Raw genomic sequence first — 20,315 nt, forward strand, 5'->3', positions numbered from 1 at the left:
GTTTTGAAGGTTTGAAGGTTTGTAAAGATTTGAAGGTTCGAAGACTTGGAGGTTTAACAATTTGTACATTTCAAGGTTTCAAGTCTTGAAGGATTGAAGGTCCAAAGTTTTGAAGGTTTGAAGGTTTGAAGGTTTACGAAGATCTGAACATTCGGAAATCTGGAGGTTTGCAAAAGACTTCAAGGTTTGAAGGCTTAAAAATTTGTACATTTGAAAACTTTAAGGTTTGTAGCTTCGAAGATTTTAAGATTCGAAGGTTTATAAATGTTTGAGCGTTCCAAGATTTAGAGGTTTGAGAATTTGTACATTTCAAGATTTCAAGGTTTAAAGAACCGAATGTATAAAGTTTTGAAGGTTTGCAGGTTCGTAAAGGTTTGAAGGTTTGTAAAGATTTGAAGGTTCGAAGACTTGGAGATTCGCTAATTTGTACATTTCAAGATTTCAAGGTTTAAAGAACCGAATGTATAAAGTTTTGAAGGTTTGCAGGTTCGTAAAGGTTTGAAGGTTCGTAAAGGTTTGAAGGTTTGTAAAGATTTGAAGGTTCGAAGATTTGGAGGTTCGCTAATTTGTACATTTCAAGATTTCAAGGTTTAAAGAACCGAATGTATAAAGTTTTGAAGGTTTGTAAAGGTTTGAATATTCGAAGACTTGGAGGTTTACCAATTTGTACATTTCAAGATTTCAAGTCTTGAAGGATCGAATGTATAAAGGTATAAAAATTTGAAGTTTTGAAGATTTTAATGTTTGAAGCTTTATAGAGGTTTGATTATTCGAGGATCCATTCGAAAGTTAAAAAGTATAAAAATCCTATTCTCTACAAAAACCATCGCAGCGCAAACACACTGAAAAGCGGATTTACTTTGCGACGATGCTTTCCAACCGCGCGAGTTCTTTCGCCGCTAGCAAGTTTCCGTTCTAGCAGCTAACCTACTAGCTACTAGTTCAACAACTGTCCCAATCAATCTGTACAAATCTACTCGCGTAGCTGTCAATTACCGATTACTGCAAAAACATTCAGTTTCTCACACAGTATCTTACTTTCGTGCAATTCCCTCTGATTTACCTCGACAATCTTCCCAATTGCTTCTCATCGACGAATAATCCTCTCAAATAACGCTACTTTTTTAATTAAGAAAATCCAATCTCTACGTAAATACCGATATGTTGAAAAATAAACTTCACCTGTGTATCTTGTTGCAACCTTAGAAATTCGAACACATTGTACATTTTTTCGTCTTTCTGATGGCCGTCTGTTCAGCGTTTGCGATTAATTACGATCGATGTAAGAATTAATAACTGCGACGAAATATATTTTCTGCGACCTTCTTTTGCCGGTTTGGTTGCCACTTTGAAGCCTCTGAATCGGAAAACTGCGATTATCTAACATCGATTCGACCCGATTGCCTTCCACACCGTACGCTTGCGACGAGTCAGTGATCGAGCAGTTTGATGGAAGAAGAAACACGACGATAGAAAGATGGTTCAGCTGCTGCGAGTTTCCATACGGTTATCTTCATGGGTGTAGCCGAAGAAATGGAAATTTTTATTTCCACCAAATATCCCTAATGGACGCTTATATAATTCGTAATATAATTATACAACGACGAAAAAATAATTCAAGTTTCATTATTCCGTGGATTATTAAATGTTGTTATTTCTGTATTTAGAGGTAGGATCACAATAGCTATTATTTTATTTATTTTATTATTTTCTGGACTGAAAAACCTTTATTGCACTTTCTTACATGGTCTAGGGATAAAAATAAAAGAATATCTTAAACCTATCGATTATATTTAAAACTATATTCTAGTTACTATTTATTGTAACTAGCGCGTCTGCGTATGGTTAGCGAGCGCGAACTCGCGTTGTCATTTTCAACATTAAAATTTGAAATTACAAGAAGTAAATACTCTATGTTGGATATTTTACAGCTTTTCGTATCTTCGAATTTCCCACGAATGAAAATAAAAATTTGCCATCACCAAAGATCAACGTTGCATCGAGATTTCCATATCGAAACGTAGGAAACTGTTAATGGAAATATGGCAATAAGGAAACAGAGTCGAACGTTTCACCTGAAACAGAGCTCGACGATCGTTTGATCGAGTCGATCGCACATTGCACAGCTAAGAATCGTACGATTCTTTTCCCGTTTTACGCTTGGCGCCAGGCCGAAGTAGGCCGTCGTGCCAGAGCGCGCCCAATGACTGTCGATGTTCATTAAATTCGTTGCATGGAAATTTCGCTTGTTCCATGGGAACCGTACAACTTCATTTTCATTCGACAATATCGCGATAAATTTCACATTATACGGGTTTAATTCGAACAGTACGACAGCATAAATTATAAATATGTAAATAAAATATTGAATCCGAGTCTATCTTCAAATTTTGTAATCTTCCAACTGTGCATGCGTATTCAACGACATGATATGAATATTTATTGGGCTGGCAACTAAATGAATGCGGAGTTTGTCATTAGGTGGTATTGACAAAATCCGCAATCACTTAGTTGCCAACTCAATATTTGTATCATTTTTATGCCATGATCATCTATGCAAACAAATGAAGCTTTATACCATTTACACATAAAATAAATCAAGCTTCCAAGTTGCTTGTGTGAAATGAAATTTCCTGTACATTCTTGTGCAATCTTACAAGTCAATTTTTCAAGTCATTAGATGGTATTGACAAAATCCGCAATCACTTACTTGCCAACCCAATATTTGTATCACTTTTATGCCATGGGCATCTATGCAGACAAATGAAGCTTTATACTCTTTATACATCAAACAAATGAGGCTTCCCAAGTTGCTTGTGTGAAATGAAGTTTCCTTTACATTATTGTGCAATCTTACAAGACAATTTTTAGTTGGCAACTAAGTGATTGTGGATTTTGTCAATACCATCTAATGACAAAATCACTTAGTTGCCAACCCAATATTTGTATCACTTTTATGCCATGGTCATCTATGAAAACAAATGAAGCTTTATACTATTTACACATAAAACAAATGAAGCTTCCCAAGTTCCATGAGTGAAATGAAGTTTCCTTTACATTATTGTGCAATCTTACAAGTCAAGTTTTTGTTGGCAACTAAGTGATTGTGGATTTTGTCAATATCATCTAATGACAAAATCAGCAATCACTTAGTTGCCAACAGAATATTTGTATCACTTTATGCCATGGGCATCTATGCAGACAAATGAAGCTTTATACTCTTTATACATAAAACAAATGAAGCTTCCCAAGTTCCTTGAGTGAAATGAAGTTTCCTTTACATTATTGTGCAATCTCACAAGTCAAGTTTTTGTTGGCAACTAAGTGATTGTGGATTTTGTCAATACCATCTAATGACAAAATCACTTAGTTGCCAACCCAATATTTGTATCACTTTTATGCCATGGTCATCTATGAAAACAAATGAAACTTTATACTATTTACACATAAAACAAACGAAGCTTCCTAAGTTTCTTTTGTAAAATGAAACTTCCCAAGTTGCTTGTGTGAAATGAAGTTTCCTTTACGTTATTGTGCAATCTTACAAGTCAAGTTTTTGTTGGCAACTAAGTGATTGTGGATTTTGTCACTGGTGGTATTGACAAAATCAGCAATCACTTAGTTGCCAACCCAATATTTGTATCACTTTATACCTTGAGCATCTATGCAGACAAATGAAGCTTTATACTCTTTATACATAAAACAAATGAAGCTTCCCAAGTTGCTTGTGTGAAGTGAAGTTTCTTTTACATTATTGTGTAATCTTACAAGTCAATTTCTAGTTGGCCAATACCACCTAATGACAAAATCCACAATCACTTGCCAACCCAATATTTGTATCACTTTTATGCCATGGACATCTATGCAGACAAATGAAGCTTTATACTATTTATACAGAAAACAAATGAAGCTTCCCAAGTTGCTTGTGTGAAATAAAGTTTCCTTTACATTATTGTGCAATCTTACAAGTCAATTTTAGAAACCATAAATCACGCTTGAAACTGGACTTCCCATTTAACTGCCTGTTAACTCTTTGAGGCACAGGATCCGCAATCACTTAGTTGCCAACCCAATAATAAAGCATTGGGTCGTATATATTCATTTTTATACGCGATATAAGGGACAAACGATAGTTCAACTGATCATCCTCACGTTCAATTCCTTCGTTTTCAGACTTGGAATTTCGTCCGTCTCAACGTTCCTCGCTTGTATTCTCTGTATATTTCCAGATAATCTTCTCACTGAATGTCTGACATTTTCGTCTTTAAAACAAACTACAAGACCATTGTTTTACCGAATATTATGAGATTCGTTCGCTCCCTGTCGTATTTGATTTCTCGTAGGCTTCCATCTGCACTCTGTGACTCTAGAGATGATACTGCATTTAAATACCCTCAATTTATAGAAAATACCATTATGAAGGAAGTATATTTTTCTAAAGTATTCCTTCAGAATATCCGATAAGACTGCGTTGTGTTTATGCGTTACCTGACACGGACTCTGTCGGATTGTTCGAGTGTTTACGACGAAGCAAACGCATTCCACATTCAAATGTATGCAACTGTAGTTCGTCACATCTTAGCCGAGTTCAGAGGAGCCAACGTGCCAGCTAGAGAAGCTTGGAAAAAGATTCAAATTTATCGACCGGTCAAACGACCTGTCGCGTTAAAAAACAAGCAAAAGGTAAGAAAGAGGAAAAAAGGAATCGATCGGTCAGACAATATATAAGAATTTACATAAAGTTAAACGAACAAAAGAAATAACGATGAACGTGTACAATCTCAAATTGAATTTCGGGCCTGGTAAAGTTAGCGTTAAGCTTCGTGGTTACCCAGGTTCGGTATCATCGTACGTATTATCGCTATCGTGTGTTAATTCCATACGTTCATCTGCACTCTGCCCTTCGAAAGCACACGCGCGTCGTCCGCTTTCAAGATTCGACGAGTGTCGAGGGTCGGCTACGATCTTCAGCGTGCAACAGTGTCCAGAGCGTTGATAAATATAGAGATTGTTCGGTGGTTTTTTTCGACGCGCAGCGGAATCGAGACGCGGAACACGCCTCCGCGTCGCGTAATTACAGCTTCGCGGCCCATTCTGCCGCTGAATAATGCTCGTAAATAACTGGAAATCCGCGACCACCAGATACTTGGCTGGTTCGCGGCAGCGTGAAAACTACCGTGCGAGCGTTACAACGTGTAATGTCGGGCAATTTTTCAGCGATCTGACTGCTATCAGAGGTGAAGTTGAACCTTTAGGAGGCCACTCGGTTATCGAATAAATTATGCGCCTAACGGGGCTGCTTTTATGGTTTATCTGTATTGAGATACGTGTAATTTTGTGTGCTAGACTAGATTAGCCGCGTAGTATTGACTCACGTATATGAGTATGAGTGTGTCAAGTATGTGCGTGCACAGCGTCTCGCAAAACAGATGAATGCAACTGTTCGGTGAGTAGTGTGGTATAGAAGATGGTGAGACAAAGAGAGTGCTGAGACGCGTGCAAATTTATATCCACGAATATCTTGTCAATCGCGTATTAATTAAATCTGAAACTATGTTGACATCGATTCTAAGTATAATCTAAGAGTTCCTATACATTTATTTCGGCGATTAAGATCCACAATTTTCAACAATCTGGTTACGATTGTTGATTATAGTTTAATCCTTTTTACGATAGGAAATAACATAATACGAATATGAAAAGTATACGAGAGATATCCAACTAGTTGGTCGATTTCTGTGTGACGCTAGTTGGTGGCAGAATTTGAAATTATAAGTTCTGAACAAGCGTTTCTGTTGCTCGTTCCAGCGATGATAGAAATTGAAAGAGCAATCGTCGGAACGATAATTTGTAAAACAACGTAGATTTGTTCGTCGATCGAGACAACTTGTTTTTAACAAAGCAACAAAGTGCAGATGCTTCGTTAGAGCGGGCAACTTTAACGTTTCTCGCGAAGCATTGTCATCAACTATATAGCAATGACTAATTCCTTATGATTGTAACAATGTCTACGCGTAATAGCGATTAATATTGAACCATTAGAATAGACAAGACTGTAGTAAATTATAATTAGACTGCTTCTCTAATGTCTTATCAATGTCTTGTCGATGTGTCTTATCAGCAAAGAATTATTTCATCCGCTACATATTACAAGTATACTTTGCTTATTTTATATATTGGGTTGGCAACTAAGTGAATTGATCATCTAATGACAAAACCCGCAATCACTTAGTTGCCAACCCAATATATTCGATATTTCGCATATTTCACAAATTTTCCAACGTTACGAGCGCTATGCTGTTTATTATCCTTCGAGCGACGAAAAATATGGTTGCAAGCGGTTAACGGTTCGGTTGCTTCTTCTTTTCTTTCTCGTTATAAGAACGTTAACACGGCAAGATGTTGTTAGGTGGGTTGTCTTTGTTCTAGCGTTGATCGTAGGATCGCTAACCTTGACAGTGCCTTATCTTTGATTTGTTACGCCGTGACTGTTCCGCGAGGATTTTAGTGCATCCACGTCACATAGTTGGCTCTGTTCGACCACCAATCGAGTCATATGCGTTTCGTAATTGGACGAAATGATTCACTAGATCTAGTCCCTTGTTACGGGCTAACTATCGACTACGCGTTATGCTTGTACGTCCTCGAACGTGAATTTCATCCGCGGTCGTAATTTATACGCTGAAAGTATACTATTTCCACAAGTTTTCGAAATTTCGCCTGTCTCGATAAAAAGGAGAATGCAATCGATCGATCGACTTCCAAAATTTTTTGGATAAAGCAGAAAGTGTTGGATAAACGAAAGGAGAATTATCGTCGTTAGCTGACTAGGAATTTATAGTACAAATTTATAGTTTCAACAGGCGATTTCATTTCGATTGATTTTTGTTGTTTCGTTCAAATTATTGGAAACTAATCTGCTTAAATAAAGGGAACGATATCAAAGAACCGTAAGAATTGTGAAGGAACGAAGAATATCCACGCGTATAGTAAAAAAGAAAAAAGAAATTAATCGAAAATCTTGATCACCGGCTACGTCGAATTAATTTGAATTAAAATTCCCTGAGTTGTACAGTAGCTAGAAATTGAGCTGTACTTTTACAACTTTCTACAACGTACTTTTCATTCTTTTACAGTTAAATTTGTTAGCTATATATTACGTAACGTTATAGTAAAAGTTGAAAACAACGCGGAATAAGAGGAAGAAGAAAATGTTGCATTTTGATATGTAATATTTAAATTATCTACAAGCTTTGATATCATATGTTGAAAAATATATTTTCATCTTCTGAAACATGCTAATACTTGACGCTATTTCCCGTGGATCCATCGAATGTTTCTGTGCACTGTGCCTTAGGTTAATGGGACGTGCTTTCGAGAGCAATTCGTAGAAGCCTTTCATAGACGTAATAACCAGCGAGTCTTTTGTTCAATCACCTAATTACTTCGTTGAACATTGCATAGGTTGCATAGGACGCGTCTTACGTGTGTTCTCACGAGCGCCGATCATCCGACCGTTCCACGATGAGAAAGTCCTACGCCAATTATAATATGGAGCAAAGTTTCTATCCGTGAATTTGAAAATGTTTAGAGAAAGAAGGCAGGGGAATTTCAATTAGAAAATTATCATGCATTTAACGGATCACGTCTATTTAATTTATTCGACTCAATTTAGCTTGACCATAGCAGACCTAATTTATGTGAACGTGACTTAACTCGTATTAATTCAATCCCAATTAATTTAACATAATTATATTACATTAAATATGTTACTGTACAATATACTACATAGAGTGGACCAAAGCAAGTTTAATGTTCGTATTTATATACACATTTATGAATAATAGTAACTTAAATAAAATATTCTGAACTGTCTCCCATCCGTCATAGATATAATTGCGTAATTTGCTCTGCACGTAGCATCAAAGTAACAAAATTACAGGAACCGAAGTTCCAAACGCAGATCATAGCTTCGATCCCAAATAAAATAGAAAAGAGGCATGACTTTCGAGAAAGACGAGGATCGGATTGATTTTCTCCTTTCCCGCGACATTACTCGACCGCGTTCGGCTTTAAATATAATTTTCTTATCGAACCCGGTGAAAGGTATGAATAAAACATAAGCGCCGAGTGCATCGACTCTCGCATCAATCTCTCACGCCAGGCCGTGGAACTTCCGTGCGGAGAATAATTGGCACGGTATGCGCGGCTCGAGAGAGCGACCGCTTCGAAAAAATAAAAAAAGATACCGAGAGATACTTAAGGAGCTGGCTCACGTGGATTCCGATTTTTCACGGTTCTCCCGCCGATATGAATTCTGGCGATGCGCCGCGAAACGAACGTCTCCTAGCCCTGATACATAGAAATTGGTCACTGATGCGAGGTTAGGTTGACTCTTTGAAGGTTAGGTGTATACATATGTATCGTAGGTTCGGTGTTATGTCAGAATTGCGAATTTCATGGGGTATGGAGTGTTTTTTTAAGTAGATCTAGAATGTTTTATAATAACCTAGCTGAAGGTTAAGAAACGAGAGTGGAATCACAATTTCAGTTCTAGGTTAGGTTTCGTTTTAGTAGACTAGGATTTTAGTTTTAGGTTAGATTTGCGTTTGGTAGACTAGAATTCTAATTTTAGGCTAGGTTTGACTTCAGCAGAATAAGATCTGAATTTTAGGTTCTTCAGGTTAGGTTTGGATTTAGTCGGTGCCGAAAAATGCTCTGTACCCAGATCGGGGAAATCCAAGTCGGTGGTGGCTAAAATAAAAAGAAGGTTTGAATTTAGTATGGAATTTTAATTTTAGGTTCGATTCGGAAAGAGTGGAATAGAAGATTAATCTTAGTTCTAGGTTAGGTTGCAAATACATCGTAAATAGGTCGAGAAACTTCAACTTGGCGATGGTTTTGGTTGGACAAAAAGGAGAATTTTAATTCTAGGTTAGGTTTGGATTTAATAACATAGAATCTTAATTCGTGATTAGGTTTGGAAAGACACATGTAGTAGATTGCCAAGAGTGGGCATTACTGGTAACATTCCTGGTGGGGGAATCATTGTTGCATAACCAATAACCAATGTTTCCACTCTGCCTATAGCCTTCTTCCTGTAAAATTTTTTAACCAAATATTTTCTTACAAATCTAATTCGATTCTAAATATAATTTCAAATGTCCCGAACTAAACAGATGCTGCAAAGTCTACACGTCATAGAAACAATTATTTTATGAAACTTATTTATTAACATCGTAGAAAATAAAAATGAGCTTCGCAGCGAAACAATTAAACTAACAACTACTGTACTATAACAACGTAATTATTACTACGCACGCGTTATGACTACTACAGCACAGCTTGTTAAACAAGTAAAATAAGAAATTGTCCTTACCGAAAGCGAAAATCCTCAATTAGTACTAATTTCCCATTTCCATCTCGAAATTCAGTTATACAACCCCAGGAACAAAGAGTTAGCAGGGAGCCATTAAGAGCACTAGAAATCCCGTTAGGTTGGCAGTCGCGACGAACGAAAGTCCTCTTGTTCTCCGACTGTACTGTGTGTCCCCTCGCCGAAGCATTTTGCCCGCGTACACAGATGATTCATAAGCGGCCGCTTCTGTTGGCGTTCCTTGAGCGCCTCTCTTTCTGCTCCCCGGGGCTCTCTCGAATTCCTCCGGCACGAGGAGGGCAAAGAAAAAGACTTTTATCGAGCTGCAGCGGCTAGAGCAACGTAGTGAGTCACTCTCGGTGACTGGCTCGTTGTAATTCATTGCGATGATTGAACCCCCACCACTAGTTCTTTGCGTCGAGTACGGGTCCATTCACAACGGACGAACCCAGTGACCCTGGGACCAGCTGTTTTTCTCGCCTGCACTTTCGATTGATCGAATCACTCCCTGGTAATGCAGGAATTCTCGTTCTTTTTTTTTTTGCCTAGTATGGCTGCAGTTAGGGTGGCGAATACGTACTCTACGCGTTATGTGTACTCACGCTCGAGTTTTATCTTTCTTCTGCTTAGCATAGGTGCAATTAGGATATGCATTTTATACATTATATTTTATACAAATCTTCTTTTTTTTTCTTTTTATATATAGGCACATTTATAAATATTTATAAAGTAGACTTTTACGAGTAGTGAAATATGATTGGAACGAGGAGGTGTTCTGCAACAAATTTGTATATTACAATGCAGATGTTGCACAAATGTATAAAACGTAACAATATCGGGATGGTGGATAAGAAATTTAGTTGTTCGGTATTTTTATGCGATAACCGATGGAGATCTATTATGGAAAATTGTCGTTGTACATTATGGAATATTTATTCCGCTAGTATTTTTGTGATTAGTATATTTATTGATGCAGTATGGAAATAGATGCACGTATGATTGTGATTGGGTCGATTGAGATGTTCAATATGTTTTATGCATTATAAATGTAGTATTGTAACGTATGGAGATATCTCCTGAATGATATATGGAGAACTGTATTTGTATAGCGCATATTATCTAGTATTGCGGGTTATGAGGGAATGCCACGATTATATTTGCTGATATACACGAGGTATGAAGGTAATACACAATTTATAACGCATCCAGTATCACGATACATCGTGATATATGTAGAAATGATATCGACACGTTTATTATAATAATATAAGAAGTATTCTATTAAATGTGTATTTATTAAAAGGAGTGAGATAAGAATACGATATTTATAATACTATTTCCATTATACTTACATAGTACGTAAAAGTATCTTTTCTATGTTATCTCTATTATTGTGTAATATATGGCACATAGTACAGATACATCAACATCCATATAGTCTACATATTTATCGTACCATATTAATGTTTGGAAATCTGATCAATGTGATAACATACAAAACAATGCTCTTCTTAGTATATTGACTAATTTAATACATTGCACCTTGTATTTACGTATAACATAAATATTATTACAGCATGTGAAAACATATTCTGCAATACTATCTTATATTTACTCATTGCTATGTATGAAGAAGTATAATGTTCTAACAATGGTGCGTTGCCTACAATATGTCTAGCATTCTAAAGTGTGAAGATGCATCCCATACACCGTATCTTCCTTTTTAATGTATGCAAATAAGGTCTGTACAGTGAGTCTGCTATTATGCAGCCCCTCTACTATTACAGTATAATGAAGTCTGAAGGTGGTTTGATGAATTCTAATGAAAATTCAACCAGAGTTCCTCATGGAGGAGCCAGTACCTCGTGTAGGAGTCAGCTGAAGAATCTTGTGCAAGTCTTCCACTGTTTTGCGACATTTTCCCCATTCTCTGTGTCGAATCTTTAATTTACCGAAACTTATCTGATAGATAAATTAAAGTGGCGCGAATCTGCAATTTGAAGACGATGAACGAACATGATAATAAACAGAATTTCACATCCATCTTATAATCTAAATTCTAATAAAGCTAGGGCTTTGGGCAACCGTCTGTCTGAGACAGACGAAGAGTCTGATGAAGCTTCTTTCGATTAACTCTGAGATAATTCGGCGCTAGATTTTGAGATGCTCGAGTGCAATGGAAAGTAAATCTTATAAAACCAGTCACGTATGTGAGCTCTTTAATTGAATCTCTGGCTGACCTGCTATGTTTCTACTACCTGTACGAATAAATCTACTTTTTATCGCGATTATGAAATCCTCGTGAAATCTAGGGAACGATTATTATATTCCGCTTGCATGATGCTGTTGATGAAACCACGTAAGAAATAAAAGAAAATAATATCTAAATTTTTCTATTCTAAAAACTTTTGCTGTGGCAATGTTCGAATTGCAAAAGATTTCATAGTAAATTGGCTTTGGTGTTAGGCATCTTTTTCAGAATGAAATATGATGGATTAAACGTGAAATTAGGGCGAGTTTAATTTTGCTAGTTTCTGATTTGTTTAAGAGATACGGAATCTTGAATTTTGTAATTTTTTTCTATTGTGAGAACCCGCTGTACTTGTAGATGTTTATTTCGCAAATTATTCATCGCATATTTTTCTGTTTTTATTTTAATTTAGGATGTTTTAAGGTATTCTAATAATATTTGGTCACATTGAAAAATTGATTTCTTTGTCCGGAGAGTTAGAAGCAAATTATTTGCAAATTTTTCTCTGGAAATTGAATGTTTTTAAATTACAAAATATTTTTCATTCGCCGTAGGTTAATTTCTATATATTCAAAATCCTTTTGAGACTTAGTTCATAACCTCATTTGAATTTTCCTTGTCAAAAATCCAAAGGAGAAGATTTCGCTTTTAGAAAAAAATGTAAAATACGGATTAAATTCTATATATCACAAATAAAACAAATTTACAATTTCGATTCAATATTCCTCGCATAAACCAAAGGAATTTCGCGTCGAGAGAAAATTTACATATATATATATTCAATAATTCACTTTGGAACGGTACCTACAATGATGTATACGAGTTACATTATTGCTGAAAGAGACGTAAAGAATGTCAGACACGAGTCTCGAGACAGATGGTGTGATAATCGTAACACGAGTCGATCTGATAGATGACATCCTTAGCCGTACAATTTGTTAACCTTCTCGTTACGTACAATTGCGCGATACGTTCTTTCTATTTCATGCAACCATGTTACACTCGTTGAATGATTAATAAGACCGATAAGAGAGGCTGCATTACAGTGTACTTATGGCGGTGAGACTGGATAGATAACTTCCAGTCCCCTGCCAGTCCCCTTCCCCATAATCGTTTCGTAAATGCATATGGCTTTTTCATGGAACAATTCTCGTGGAAGATTTCGTTTTCTTGACGCACGTAGTTTCGTTTCCATGAATTTGAATAATAACGCTATGAAAGACTCGTACATCTGGACACCATCACCTGCAAAAACAAACTTCTATCAGTTATGTGAAAATGTTTCAAGCTCACAGCTCAAAATCAAATGATATACGCTGGAGTTTTCTCTGGATGACACGATTGAATCTGTGAACGCTAGTTCAATTCATAAATCTCATCTGCAAAAATAAATTTCTACCAATCATAGGAAACTGTAGGAAACTCATAGGTTATAATCAAACGATGCGCCACAAATGACGCTATAAGAAATGCATAAATCCCAACACCATCATCTGCAAGAACAAGCTTCAATTAATTATACAAGAACGTTTCAAGCTCATAATTTACAAACAAACAGTACACACCCTCTTTGGATGACAAAGGACTAAATTCCTTAATGCCATCCGAATAGCGTTATCTGCGATCTAAACAGCTCAGAACCATTCGTCACCGCATTGTGAGTGTTCCTTTACGTCCAGTCCCGCTCGTCGTCGGCATTCGGATCCGTCTATCCGAGTGGCACACTCGCTCCATTCCCATCTTCGCCTCTCTCCACAGTATCTACCTGTTGCTCGAGCAGCGAAGGCTGCGCAGTACCTGCTCGTTTGTGCTCTATTCACACGATCTGCGCACCTGATTCCTAACCGCAACTTTATATTTCAAAGTATTCATTGGTGTTTGTGAAAATATTATTCTATAACTTGAGAAAAGGATTCGAAGAAAGGATCGTTGTGTCTTTTATTGCTTGTTGCATCAGTTTCTCCTGGACGAAACAGTGAATCGTTTAACTCGTGATCGATATCGTTCTTCGACGAACAGTGCGTGATTCTTTTCCTTGAAACGACGATCAGTCGCAGTGACACGCATGCGCGTGCACGCGTGTTTCTTCTTGCCGCTGGAATCAATTACTTCCTGAGCCATTACGAGGGCTTCGATTAGGATGCCATCGACTGTGCTACTTCGTGCCTGATTTTATTCCACGACTATTTTGGTGAGTGAGAAAGTATCCACATAATGGCACGGTAAACTACCAATACAAAATACCGTAGGAATAGCAAGTTACTAAGCTTTTTAGAATAAGACAAATCTCAGTTGCAATTTTTCAAATACATATGAATTCCATAGACTAAGAAACTGCTCGACTATGCGAATCATTTAGATGATATTGTCAGAGGAAAAGTGTGCAACTATAATACGCGGAAGTTAAATGTTATGGTGGAGTATATTTCTTTCAATCTTTTGAGGATTCCAGGGCAAAGCATGTACAAGGCAGCCCACGTGTCAACCCTGTTACGTTCTTCCGATCAATTTCGTGTCGCTCGTACTTTTCTGTCCGAAGTCTGAAGAAAATATGAAACAATCCTTATTGGCGTGTATGATTCGTCGATTAAATTTTGTATTAAATTTTTTTAAAACGCCAACAATTCTTTCTATTTGTGAAAACGAGAACAAGCTTGAAAAACGTAGAAGCTTGAGGGCTGCAGTAGGGTTATATCGTAGCGTGGAAATTGCGCGGCAATTTTAAATTTGTCCAAGCTGTTGTACAAACCGATATCAATATTCAGAAACATCTTTCTTTCGCAGAATAATTCATTGGATAAGCGTAATAAATAATTTATTGAATTGAACCGATCATTCATTTTTTATGTTTATGTCTAGAGTATAATTATAATATTCGGCACGCATTTTAAAATTATTACTGTTCAATTATAGTAGCAAAATAAGATTCCAATAAACTCGTCGATATTAGAATGTGATTTTGAAGAATTTTTATCGTACGTTACATTAAAGAGGAAGTTTAAAGTGTATAATCTTCGAAATTACACGAATTAACCGATATAATCGATATTTAAAAATATGTTTAAGAGCGACGATAGTCCGGTTATTGACACTGATAATCTAAACGATGGTAAAGATAGCGTTTTCATGAAAATATTAATAGAAATTGTTATTCCAACCCGACGAATGGGACTTTGTACCCGTTTGGAGTTCTGTTCTGAGATAAAGTGATTCATGGAACACTCACACTCTAATGGTTGTCTCGTGGGAAGTCTGTCAGCGACATATCTATTTCCGGTTTATGAAATTACGAATGTTCAAGGATATACGAGCTTCTTTAAATAATTGCGCAATATAAAATATCAAGCTAATTAGAACAACGAATAAATTAGTTGAAGAAGCTTGTTAGGGAAATTTTATTCTAATTTGTCAATACAACGGTCCATAATTTTTTCTTTCCTCTTACAAGTTGGAATTGCCCGAACAAAAGTAAAAAAGAGTCTAATATTTTATTAATAAATTAATAACGATATTATTGTAAAATTTGTATCAGAGTAATATGATATTTCATTTTAAAATAAAAGAAAGATCATTTGTTTTAACAAGAACTCAGAGAAATTGTTTGAACGAGACTTAGAAATGCACAGTAATGGAAAAAGCAAATTTAAAAAACAATAATTGTATTAGAAAGAAAAAATAATAAATTCCAAAGTTTTACATATCATTATAACGCCTTTTTCATTGCAAACATATATATATTCATTGTTTAACAATTTTCAAACAAGAATAGAGAAAACGTTCGGTTTAAACCTAGATCCTAGATAAAACGCATGGGAGTCACAATTCCACGGCGATTATCTTCGTAGAAGATAACACTTATCGCACGGTCGATCAATTATTTGATCTTCCAAGCGGCAATGGGAATCGGGTTATCGTCGTTCAAACACAGTGTTCCGATAACGTTTGCGTGCAATTTTCCTTTATCGATCCTAGATGTACTCGATTACGCAAGAATGGGAGAGTAGAACATTAACATGCATACAAATCTGATAAAAATATTGTAGACTGTAATATTATCGTATCTCTGTGATTCATTTTTAAAAGGATTAATGTATTTACAAAAGAATTATGTGTAATTATATAGATTGTAAAGGAAAGAACAATTTGTTTCTTCTTACTCAATATAAATAGAAATAGAGATAGCTATGTGTAGAATAAATGAATCAATCTAGAGTTGTCTATCTCGTGTACTTCCATCAGCATGATTGTAAAGCAATTTTATTTCATTATTTTTAGGAAAATTTGCAATCAGAATTAATAACATTTTTGGAATATTCTCTATAATTGTTACTTGTATATTTTAGTTTGCAACCCCTAAAGGCTTTTGTATAAGTATCCATAGTCTGATACTATATATATTAGTCGCAAAGTCCCAAAATAGTTTTGTCTCAAAAGTTTCTTTCGTTCTATTTGTTTAGGGTGGAAGCTTGTTCTATTGAAAAAAAAAAATGAATTATAAATAATTCGATAAAATAATGTAAAAGAACATATGTTGTGCATCTATTATTTCCTTATAAGGTGAAAGAAACTTTTGGGACAACCTAATAGATTCCATAAATTTATTAGTATTCAGCAGTACTGTTATTGAAATGTATTAACAATTCTAACACAATTTCTCAAATCTATCAGCAATTGTGCTATTATTATTCAGATTTGCTAACGTTAATACCATATACATATACATCCACAAAATCTATTAGCATTCTTCTAATCTTTTACTTTTTAAAGCAAGAGACAAGTACCTACACAATCTTTTATCTTTCATTTTTATTTTTTTATTTTTTTTTTTTTTTTAATAACCAATACACATTTGTTAACTTCCTTAGACACTTTGTACCTCGCCGGGGGTTGCAAATTATTGCGTATAAATATTTATAGAACCCTTTATTTTTTTTTTAAGTAATAGAATTTTTCTTTTTACTTTTCTAAGTATCTCGAATTTAATCCCAAAGTCTTCTACTTCGATTTTTTAATCTGAACGTTTCGCCTTCATATTTACGTTGTGATTTCCTTTGCTCCTTACGTCGAGGGTTAAAAGTGCAAGACATCGTTCGAGGGTTAAAAAGCGAGCAAATATTCCCAAAGTATTCAAAGAATCTCTTAAGCAATTTCCTAGCCTGCATAAACCTATTATTATTTAGGCGAACCTGTTATTATCTTCCACGAATATTCCCCAACCTTTTGGGATCCTCCCCCTTCAAACACCTCATTTCCATTATTTTTCCTTTCTCTCTTTCTTTTCTCTTCTTTTTTTTTTTTTTCTTTTTTTCTTTTCACCAAACAAAAAGAATTATCCTTATCCCATTGGCCAACGTCCAAAATTCACGTGCCTTCGAGTTCGAAGGTGCACACAGAAGCTAATGGCTGCGCGGATCCTCCGGTCACGTAGAACACGATCAGGCTCTCTGTTCAGGGTGCAGGGAATGCTGGAAAAGACAGAAAAGTCGCGAGGACGATGGAGGGCAGAGAAAAGGAGGAGAGAGATCGTATTCGCGTCACGTAGAGAACCGCGCGAGGATCACGTTTAAACCAACGTGGGACTCCTTTGCTCCGGAATTCCAGGCCTGCCTTTTGTAACCCCTTATCTGTTCCCGGAGATGCACCCGGAAGCCGTGCATTCCGCAGGATAATGCAACGTGACCGCGTCAAAATAGTCCGCTTTTAGTCGGCTCTTACAGTCGGTCAAAATGTTTCAGAGAGTTTGAATAATTTTTATTTTTCTTTATTCTTTATGTCCATCCGATGCCGTTCGATATTAATTTACAATAATAGTAATAAGAGTTCGGTGTACGTGAATTTAAACAAATATCGTAAAAGCAAGTCCATTTTCAACCTGTCAAGCTAAAATTAAATAAAATAAATAACAACAGTTTATTTTTCAGCCTTCTGGCCACGAAAAGGGACTCGTATTTACAATTGTTTTTTTCAATTTACCGTACACTCGATAATCCGATACGTTTATTTGCACACACCTGAAATCTGGCTATTTAATCATTTATCTAGCTGTTGCCTATTTGTCCAACTATAATATTCATTTATAATAATAACCTTAAAAATAATAATAATTTTTGCAGTGATACTCATGTATAATCTATATAAAAAAAAAACAACCATAGCCTATTTCCAAAAAACTTTGCAAAAATTTTTAAAAAATAATCTACTTGAAAAGGATTGCCCAATTCAATTCTGTAACTTAAAGCCATCTAGTAGACGAATTCCATGGCGGAAAAATGTTGTCTTTCGACGAGATCCAATTGTCAGGACAAAGTATATCTGGGAGTTTTGACGATTGGGAAGTATTCGTCATATTGGGTTGACAATTAAGTGACTGCGGATTTTGTCATTAGATGGTATTGACAAAATTCGCAATCACTTAGTTGCCAACCCAATATTTGTACTACTTTTATGCCAAGCATCTATGCAGACAAATGAAGCTTTATACTCTTTATACATAAAACAAATGAAGCTTCCCAAGTTGCTTGTGTGAAATGAAGTTTCCTGTACATTATTGTGCAATCTTACAAGTCAATTGTTCAAGTCATTAGATGGTATTGACAAAATCCACAATCACTTACGTGCCAACCCAATATTTGTATCACTTTTATGCCATGGGCATCTATGCAAACAAATGAAGCTTTATACTATTTATACATAAAACAAATGAAGCTTCCCAAGTTGCTTGTGTGAAATGAAGTTTCCTGTACATTATTGTGCAATCTTACAAGTCAATTTTTTAAGTCATTAGATGATATTGACAAAATTCGCAATCACTTACTTGCCAACCCAATATTTGTATCACTTTTATGCCATGGGCATCTATGCAGACAAATGAAGCTTTATACTCTTTATACATAAAACAAATGAAGCTTCCCAAGTTGCTTGTGTGAAATGAAGTTTCCTGTACATTATTGTGCAATCTTACAAGACAATTTTTAATTGGCAACTAAGTAACTGCGGATTTTGTCATTAGGTGTTATTGGCAAAATTCGCAATCACTTAGTTGCCAACTCAATATTTGTATCACTTTATGCCATGGGCATCTATGCAGACAAATGAAGCTTTATACTCTTTATACATAAAACAAATGAAGCTTCCCAAGTTCCTTTTGTGAAATGAAGCTTCCCAAGTTCCTTGAGTGAAATGAAGTTTCCTTTACATTATTGTGCAATCTTACAAGTCAATTTTAGTAACCATAAATCACGTTTGAAACTGGACTTGCCATTTAACTGCTTGTTAACTCTTTGAGGCACAGGATCTTAAGATAGGAAAGGAGTCTAGTTGCGCAGGAATTTTATTGAATATTAAATCATGAACTTCAATACGAATCAATTATGAACATGTTCTGGCTAAATTAGTACACGTTCCTCGTGTTATAATTCTGATTAATAGTGATGATTAATCATCGATTCCTGTTACGTAACAGGTTAAAATTCGTCTGTCTGCAAATATCTATGAGAACTTTGTTCAACTTTGAAACTTATCCGAATAAAATTGCAATCTCTTGAATACGGAAATTCAGCTGCGATAAACTACAATTTGATAAACTGTGAAGTCTACGCAATTCGGAATTTCGTCAAATTGAAGCTTAATATCGTTTCAATATTAATACAAATATTACCATTATATTAACGAATATTTACTCCAATACATACGTTCGATGAAATATTTGTGATAAATTATATGCGACTCAGGATCCAATGAGTTCTTAGAAGCTAGTGAAGAAGAAGAAGAAGAAGAAGATATTAAATGATAGGTGTAACGTTGAGTTCAAGGTAAATTCGACGAGTTTCCGCCGCGATTCTTTGACAGAGATTAATAAATACGTGGATGATGGAATGCGCGGGACGACCGCGAAAGAAGAATGCGTTGGAATGCGAATGACTCATGGAAAAGGACCGAACACCAAAGAAGAAGCTGCGTCGTGAAGATCGGCTACCGCCGAACGAAGACCGTTCGATAAAGAAAAGTAAACAGTTTGTTTGGGAAAATAAAATCTGTATGACGATGTTGAATTAAAAAACAAATTTGGAAAGATACATATGAAAAGTAATTATGATCTACTCGTGTAGCCATTTGAAACGATATCAGATTCAAATTCAATTCGAAGTTCGTGAACGAAAAGTTGACTTAACTATTGATTTATCTTGTTCGTATTTTAATGGTAGTAATAATTTTATTACTCTTTTTTATTATTTATTAAAATATAGAAGAGCATTTTATATATAGGGCGAAGTTAAAGAAATTGCAATGACAATTTTTTTTTCTGATTGTAAAGATGACTTAAAATGTTAGTTAGTTTATTTTTTATTTGTTATCTTGGGAAAAAAGTATTTTAATAAAAGAATTCTATTTCGATATTTCACTTGGTTGTATTATTAGAATGATTGTAATAACAATTGAGTTTGTTATCCCTGTTTGAGTTACTCAATTGGATCGATTCCAAGCAAATAGAAACCGCAACGTCATCTAAAACGTGATTTATGAAAGTAACGAGCGAAAGTGGCAGCTGGAAGCGTTTAACGTTTATACTGCGAATTATATCGCCGACAGTAAACGCCGCCTTTTAATCGACTTGCAATTCAACAGTACAAAACGTTCTACTATCTTTATTCGGTTCCTAGATTACCAAGAAAAAAAAACTTACATAAT

At 35.6% G+C, this 20,315-nt stretch overlaps 1 protein-coding gene and 2 long non-coding RNA genes across 5 annotated transcripts in view; 1 reads left to right on the plus strand and 2 right to left on the minus strand.

The window, feature by feature from the left end:
- Nucleotides 1-20,315, plus strand: part of Gefmeso (Guanine nucleotide exchange factor in mesoderm) — a 102,471-nt gene that overhangs the window by 62,513 nt on the left and 19,643 nt on the right. The window lies entirely within an intron of this gene.
- On the minus strand, nucleotides 7,211-9,736 carry LOC139993630 (uncharacterized). The gene is made up of 2 exons (XR_011801418.1): nucleotides 9,380-9,736; nucleotides 7,211-9,098 (listed from the first exon to the last, which is right to left on the minus strand). It is a non-coding gene; the product is annotated as an uncharacterized lncRNA (long non-coding RNA).
- On the minus strand, nucleotides 12,126-13,334 carry LOC139993801 (uncharacterized). The gene is made up of 3 exons (XR_011801465.1): nucleotides 13,193-13,334; nucleotides 12,419-13,120; nucleotides 12,126-12,242 (listed from the first exon to the last, which is right to left on the minus strand). It is a non-coding gene; the product is annotated as an uncharacterized lncRNA (long non-coding RNA).

Source organism: Bombus fervidus, chromosome 13, assembly GCF_041682495.2.
Source record: "Bombus fervidus isolate BK054 chromosome 13, iyBomFerv1, whole genome shotgun sequence".
Taxonomy (NCBI): domain Eukaryota; kingdom Metazoa; phylum Arthropoda; class Insecta; order Hymenoptera; family Apidae; genus Bombus; species Bombus fervidus.